Source organism: Carya illinoinensis, chromosome 13, assembly GCF_018687715.1.
Source record: "Carya illinoinensis cultivar Pawnee chromosome 13, C.illinoinensisPawnee_v1, whole genome shotgun sequence".
Taxonomy (NCBI): Eukaryota; Viridiplantae; Streptophyta; class Magnoliopsida; order Fagales; family Juglandaceae; genus Carya; species Carya illinoinensis.
Window position 1 is genome coordinate 10,477,668 of NC_056764.1, and position 8,488 is coordinate 10,486,155.

Consider the following 8,488-nt stretch of genomic DNA (forward strand, 5'->3'; position numbering starts at 1 on the left):
AATGCTGAAGCACTTTTTGAGGGATCAATCGTGACCAGTGTGTATTTGGCATCCATCACGACGCCTTACAGATAAGGCACTCATTAAGATTAACATTTTCCTTCCAGAATAAGATGCAGTTATTAGGGCATGCATGAATTTTGTGGTACGTGAAACTCAAACCTTGCTCCAATGTCCTTGCCTCCTCGTATGATTGTGGCAATTCAGCATTAGGAAAGGCTAACCGTAAAAAGGCTTAGGAGCATATCAAAAGACTTGATTGACCACCCATCATGTGTTTTAATGTGTAACAACTTCACAACGAAAGAGAGCTTAGAGAATTTTGTGCAGCCGTTGAAAAGAGGATGTCTAGCATCCTCTAATAGTTGGTCAAAAGTTGAGTTTTGGGAGGACTGTGGTATTGATGAGTGAGTTGGTGATGTAGTGTTGTTTTCAGGAGCATCTCCGAATGTGGCTGCCCGTATGTCATCGAACATACGGTCCATGTCATCAATGTAGATGTCTCCACTTTCAACTCCAGGATCGTCATCATCGTCAATGATGGAGAGTGTTTTCTCCTCCCCATGAAATATCCAGTGGGTGTAGTTTGGATCTATCCCTTTTATAAACAAATGAGACTCCACCTCAAATATAGGCAAGAAGAGATTATTACAGCATATACGGCACAGACACCGAATGCGATCACTTCCCATGGAATGGGTTCATGCCATTGTAAGGAAATTGTTAACCCATCAACGTAAACAGGTGATAGAAGTCTATCACCTAAACTCATCCAACTCTTGTCCATCTAATAAAAACAAGAATGCATGAGTGGATTTGGAATTGAAGTTATAATTTATAATAATGTAGATAGTAAAAGTAACTAGCATGTGGAGGATGATACAAGGAGGGGGAAAATAGCACAAACACACACATATATAAGTATGTTCGCCTATTCCTTTTTGTTATGTTTAAATTAAGAAGTAGTATCAGGAGGAGGTGATAATAAATGTGACGCCCCCAACTCTCATGTACGGACACGAGGAAATCGAGACGTCGGGATGATGACTACACGGGTCATGCATCCCATCGCCAAGTGCCAAGTGTGTGTACATATAACAAGTGTATAATAAAATCACGTAGCGGATAATAAAAGTCTTATAACTAAGTACCAAAATTTTTGTTTAAATACAAACTTGTTTAAACCACACATAACAAAATATTACAAGTCTCAAATATTGTTTCAAAACCAAAATACAAAGCATAAAAATTAGTAGAGATATTTTTTGACATAAACAACTCCAAATCAAAACTCTGGCGGAGCTGCCTCCTCGGGCTCAGCCTCCTCCTCCTCCTCAACATCTGCATCAAAATCTACGGTACCAAAATGGTGCCGTAGGTAAGTAATAATCCAAACGCCATAAGATAAAAGTATATTAAACTCAACAATATGCATGAAAGGATGCCAAGTGTACATATCCCACAAATTCACATTTTTGCACGCACGCTAAAAATCCCATTTGGCCCCAAAAACAATTTCCTTTCCAACTCACGCCAAAAAGTCTCATTTGGCCCAAAATCCAATTTCAAAACAATATCCAATTAATCCGAATGCACCATGACCTCCCTTAGGGGTCATCTACACACCCTGACTCCCGTTGTCACACCACGGGTAACGACCATGCTTGTGACTTCGTAACGAGCGATACCCAGCTCCGCGCCCGACGCGTATGTAGTCAAGCATCCTCTAGCTCCCACCAGCAGAGGGGTCACGGAGTCGGTACGAGAGCGTTACCATCTCGCTCGCTCTCGTTGTTGCCCAGTGACAACTCAGGGGATGTCACTCAGTATGTTACGCTCCCGAGCGACCAGAAGAGCTCCACTGAGATAATACCCCATCTCGGCTTGGAGTTGTGATACACACTCACCTCCATTTATACTGATAAAACCAGTTTTTCTCAATTTAACACATGCACATGTATGTACCATGCAATGCATACCTCAAGAACAATTTATCCAACAAATCACAATATCAACAACACCAAACAACTCCGTCCTCAATCCATCCGACCCCTTACTTCTCGGATTCAGTCCGGAATAACCAACCAGTCAATGAATTTATTGTACAAGCAATAATATATTTAAATCTAAAATAGAGTTTGAAAAATACTTATAACGCTATATAATAATTTTCGAAGAATCAAGAGACTGCAAACGATGAAGAAAAAGCAATGTAACAGTATAAAATACACTGTGGCCTTGGGTTGTAAAATACCTACTTTTGAATGGGGAAAAATCAAGACTTGAGATTTATAGGGAATGGCCTAGAGGTGTTTATGAAACTAGTGGAACTGAGAATGGGTCGTGGGTGGCAGAGGAAATGGCGGTGGAAGTGAAAAATGACAAAAATGAAGATGAGCTCGTGGGGGCTGCTCCGACAACGGATTGGAGCTGGAAATAGGTGGTTTAGGACGGCAAGAGGTAGGTGATGATGTGGTGAAGAGGTGGTGGCCGGAGGTGGAACGACAGCGGCGAAATGGCCCAAAAATCGTGCGGCTTGGAGGAGCTCGTGGCGGCTAATGGTGACTCGGATGGATGTGAAACTTGGTGGGGAGGTGCGCCAGCCGGAGGAGAAGATTTCTGGGTGGGTGGTGTAGGTCACGGCGGCGGCAGGCGGCAGTGCTGGGTGGCAGAAGGCAAATGGCGATAGTGAGGAGAGAGAGTGTTGTGCGCGCACGGGAGAAAACTAGGAGAGAAAAAGAAAGAAAGAAAAAAGAAAGAAAAGAGAAAGAAAAAGAAAAGAGAAAAAGAAAAAGGGAAAAAGAAAAGATGGGGAAAAGAAATGAGGTCCAGTCCTCACCTCTGAAGTCCAGAAACTGATCTGACGAAAACAACTTTAAAAGCTATAAAACGAATAAAATAATTTAAACACCACATCAAGTTAAAATATAATAAATAAGTAGTAAAAACTAACAACTAAATTTTAAATCCAAAAACGAACTAAAATAAATTACACAGCAATTTAAACTCAAAACGATAATTTAAAATAAAAGAACTAATATTTTAATTAAATTAAAATACTCATTCAATGAAAATACACGTAAAAATGGGGTATCACAATAAACATTAACCATAAACATGTTAAGAGAAATAATTAAGTCTAAAAAGAGGTAGACACAATATAAAGTCGACAACAAAAGCCTACAACAATATATAAATGTATTGATATCTAAGTATTAAGTAGAATGTGAATGTTGGCCATGATTGGCGTTTGGACACAAACTGTATTATATGAAGCATCGGATTTTAGCTGCAGAAGAAATTATCAAGAAGTGCAAACTTATTTTCCCAATCTACTACTCACAATATATTTAATCTAATTAAGTGTTTTTTCGTTACATGTCTCGTTATTGAAGAAACCCTTTCCAATAGCGATAAGTTTTTTATTTTCCACATTAAATACCCAGGAAAGAATTTAACCAATCACCCATGCTTCAAAACCTTACACCGAAACGCAGAAGATCCTAATTCTTCCTATTAACATATCCATATGTATATTTACTGACTAATTACAAATGTTCCGTTAAGATTGTAATAAAACCACAGTTAGAACAAATAGATAATGAGTTTTTTTAAAACTCATTACACAAGCTCAGTCACTTGTGGTCCCCTTGTGGATGTACAACTATATATGTACATCCAAATACTCTGCACATAGCTTGTAACAATAACCTCTTGTTACAAGCTACCCATCTTCTGTTAGACTATGTGTAGGGTCTGGAAATTTTTCAAGAAGAGAGGTTTAATATAGCATTTTAGGGTGTATGAAATGTAAGCATTATTTAGAAAAAGAATATGATATGCTTGGAATCCAACTAGATATTAGTAAACAGTTTCCAATAAGCACATTTTACTATATCTACTATTACAAACATAAAAAAAAAAATTATTCTCGTTCAACAAACATGGAAAGTAGTTTTTAATGTGAAAATTAAAACTGAAACATTGAGATATTATGAACTTTATGAGAATATTACTGTTTTAGTTTCATCATAGTCATGTTTGTTGTCTCCGGAATAAGGTACAAAAATAATTAGTATTTGTTGCAGAAAGTTGTCTTCAGAAGAACATAAGGTGGAAAGTAGTTTCCAGCCTAATAGGTATAGACTCTTAACAGAATTTGGGCATGTAGATCATGTGTTCTGATATTCAGCCCAGAAAATTACCATAATTGGGTCGTGCCAGTGGGTTTCAAGATTAATCTTTTAAGAATAATTGCATGCAACTTTTGTGAAACATTCAATTTTATTTCTGTTGTTTTTCTTGCATATATCATTCTCACAATTGGAGCTATCAAACCTATATCACAGATCTAAATTTTTTCTTGAATGTAAGTTATAATTATCCACTTTATACCCATAACTTATCTAATTCTGCTCTGTTCAACAACATTTGTAGGCATTGAGTCAAGCATCCATCAACATGTTTGGCAAAGAAAAAAGAAAAAAAACACCACTATCTCAAATAATCTATCCCTCGGGTAGCTTTCCTGGGTGGTTGACATATATATAATTTTAGTGAATATTAAAAGATTATACTATTTTGATTCTTTGAATGTAGCTGAGGAAGACAACTGGAGCCACTAAGGTCAACGTGGGCAAGTTAGCCAATGTGTACATCAATAAATGTGAATATATATATATATATATTTAGTCTCAAAGGGGAAAAATAGAATCTGGTGTCAATCATGAAGCAACAGTAAGACATTCATGATAGAAATCACAAAGTTTCATTGTATATGTCCACAAAGGACAAGCCTTCACATTAGGATTGGAAAAATTACATCCACCTAGAAGCCCAAAAATGGCACAATTTTTGGAAACCAACAAGTGGGTATGAAGGCAGAGAGATACCTGTGGTGCAGAAAATAGAGTCCCACGCTAATCTATGGACGATTATATTTACCGATGATGGACTGCCCATGCCCAGTCACTCGAAAACCTTAGATGGAGATATATACTTTGGAGTTTGTATGCAGAGGGAATGATGGGTCACACAATCTGCGGAAGGAGAAACCAAATAAGTGAAAAGATCGAGTGGCTTAACAAATAGTGCAGCAAATAGATAAATGGGTTTGTATTTAAAAAAATAGCCACAATCTCCAGACCAATGTTAGAATGGAATGAGGAACCAGAGTGTGAATAAAGGAAAGTAGTTAAAAACTGTACATTCTATTACCCAGATGACTAACACAAGAGGGGAGGTGAATTGAGTTGTATTAAAAAAATAACAATTATAAATCAAATATATAATATAAAATATAAACAAAATATGAAATAATAATAAATATAAAGAGTAAGGGTAAGAGAGAAGTAAACTCAGTATGTTAACGAGGTTCGGCCCCACTGCCTACGTCCTCGCCTCAAGCTACCCCTTGAGGATTCCCAAATTCACTATTCAACCTCCTTCAGGTGGAGATAGAAACCTATTACACCTTTGAACAACACCGCTACAAAGGATCCGTGTAGAACACCCTCTACACTTGCAATCACCTTATACGTGGTGATTCAACTATTTTCCGTGTAGAATACTTTCTATACACACAAGGGTTATACACACCCTTTTTCTGATACAAGAGCTGATAGTGGGTAGGTTATCAGAAAACACTCCTCAATGAGTGAAATAAGAACAATACAGCGCAAACTATATCTCTCAAAATGAACAAGGATTAAGGCTCAATGTTTAGAGAAGAGAAAATGAAAACTTTGAATGAATGTTGTTTGCTCTTGGTGTTGTAAATGTAAAGCTCTCAAATGATTTATTTATGGGCATATGAGACTTCATATTTAAATTAAAAAAGATTCACATGTCAAAAACAACATCATTCACTTTTTTAAAAAATTCAAATAAAAGGTTCTTCTTTTTCAATTGTCAAAGACAACATCATTCACTTTTTCAAAAAAATCAAACCTAATATTTTACTTTTGGCATATGACAAAAGGAGCACACTTTCCTTTTCAAAAAATTCAAACCTAATCTTTTACTTTTTGCATATGACAAAAGGAGCACACTTTCCTTTTCAAAAAATTCAAACCTAATCTTTTAGTTTTTGTATATGACAAAAGGAGCACACTTTACTTTTCAAATTTTTCAAATAAAATTATCTACCTTTTGTATAGGTCTAAAAAATCATTAATAACTTTTGAAAATATTCAAATAAAACATGGACATGTGAAATATGACAATCAATCATCTTTAATATTTTCAAAGTTCAACCCTTTAATCAAGACATGCACATGTAAAAGATGACAATCAATCATCTTTAATATTTTCAAAGTTCAACCCTTTAATCAAGGCATGCATATGTAAAAGATGACAATCAATCATATTTCAAAATTTTCAAATTTAATTTTCAAAAATATTCATGCACATGTGGAAAATTTATTTTAATACTTTATGATAAAATATTAATTTTGAGCATTAATCCTAATTTCAAATTTTAAGAGATTTACAATATTACTCTATGACTTTAATGTGAACTTATTTCCTTCTTGCTCATGCTTGGTTCTTTGATGTGCTTGACTCCATTGTGTGGACAACTTGAGCTTGAAACTCCTTTATTCTTTGAATTCATTTGTTATCATCAAAATCCATGTGTAGATTTATAATCACATGAAACTTGAAATCTTGGGTTCAACACATTCATAATTAAATTACCCCACACATTCCGATAATCTAAAGAAATATATATATCACAAAAGACTAAAAATACAAAATTCTATTCGCTTTATACGCATTGAAATCACAGTATATGATTCTTCCTAAGCAAAAATACAAAAGACACCTCTTTGCCATACCACCCAGTTTTTAATGCTCCACATACTTTGTAACTAGAATTGGATACTGAAGTGGATAGCAGACAGACATGACAACACAGTAATATAAAGTTAGAAACATACATCATTAGCTAATTTCACACATATCTTGCCATAGTTTTAAATTTGTGTGCCCACAAATTCATGATTCTACTTCTCAACTAAAGTAGTTTTTCTGTCCTCACCAATAACGTAAGTAAATAAAAAATAAACTTCTGGCCCCCTGTCATATATGAACCATTTAATCAATATGAGAGTTTAGAAAACCAATTTTACGATGATTGAAGAGAGATGAATGAAAAATAGCTAGCATTGAACAAAAATACACTTGGGAAAGGTAGGGTGGTAGAAAGAAAGATGAATCAAAATAGAAAGTTATATGAAAATTATATTTTATTTTGGAGGCAAATAAATGGAAAAAAATGCCAAGAATCAGAAAGAAACAAAGTCCACACCTATAATTTGACAATATAATTAGAAAGTAATGAAAAAAAGGGAAAAAATCCATATAGCTACAAAATCCACCCCTTATACATATGTATGCCTATATCCTACTCAGTTGAGAATCGCCCAGAAAGCACTTGAATATATGAGGGTAATGAATGAGGACAACATATGCATGCCAGAAGATAGTTAACATGAGACCACCCCTTGCTTGCTAAGGATCTAATATAAGCAGTACAACATCATTAATATATTGATATATATACACACAAAAAACCTCAATGTATGGTACAATGAAACATATTGAGCAAGACACTATACCAACACAGTCCATATACAAAAAAACAGAACTGTATACACCAGAAACTGTTAGCCAGTTTACTAAATCCTACAATTGAAAACAGAGCTTACATACAAAAATAGAAGAGCCATAAATGAGGCTAATCATTTCTAACAAGATGAGCAAAACATGAGGCAAAAATGGGAAGCAGCCCCAAATGACCAAAAACATGAGCAAAACAGAGCTTAATTAGAAGCACATAACAAATAATTTCTAAAGTCCAAGAGTCTTCACGGTAACAATCGGTGATGTCAGTTTACCATTTCAAAAAGTTGGTTACAAGGTAGTGGTTATGTATATGAGGAAAACATAAGGAAGAAAGGGAAAAATCAGTTTGCTTATCAAGCATTCTCGTGGTCAAAAGGGAATGTGGTTCTCCGTTGCATTTCCAACTGTAGCCATCATTCCATTTACATTCCCTTCCTTAGTACAACATAGTGACTTATAGCAAGGATCATAACAAACTCCCACCAAAATATTGACAGCGATGTGAAAAACGTTGCAAATAATAATCATTTGCAACAATTTAAAAAGCGCTTGCTAAAGTGTATTTTCTTGTAGTGTAAAATTATATATGAGACGATCATGATCATCAGAAAGGAGGGAAAAATAAAAAAATGTAAGTGGGTTCTATCAACCTTCTTGTCCTCTTTTTTGACAAGTCCAAGTACTTGAATTAGTTTGGAAAGATACAAACTAGGAGCACCAATAAACAAATTCCAAATTGCATGCATGGGGCCTCCACCTAGCTAGAAATTAAGCAAAGAAATTATTAATACTGTTTGAAAACAGCTTATATATAATGATCAATATCAAAAGATATTATGATCAGATTGTGCACAAACAACAA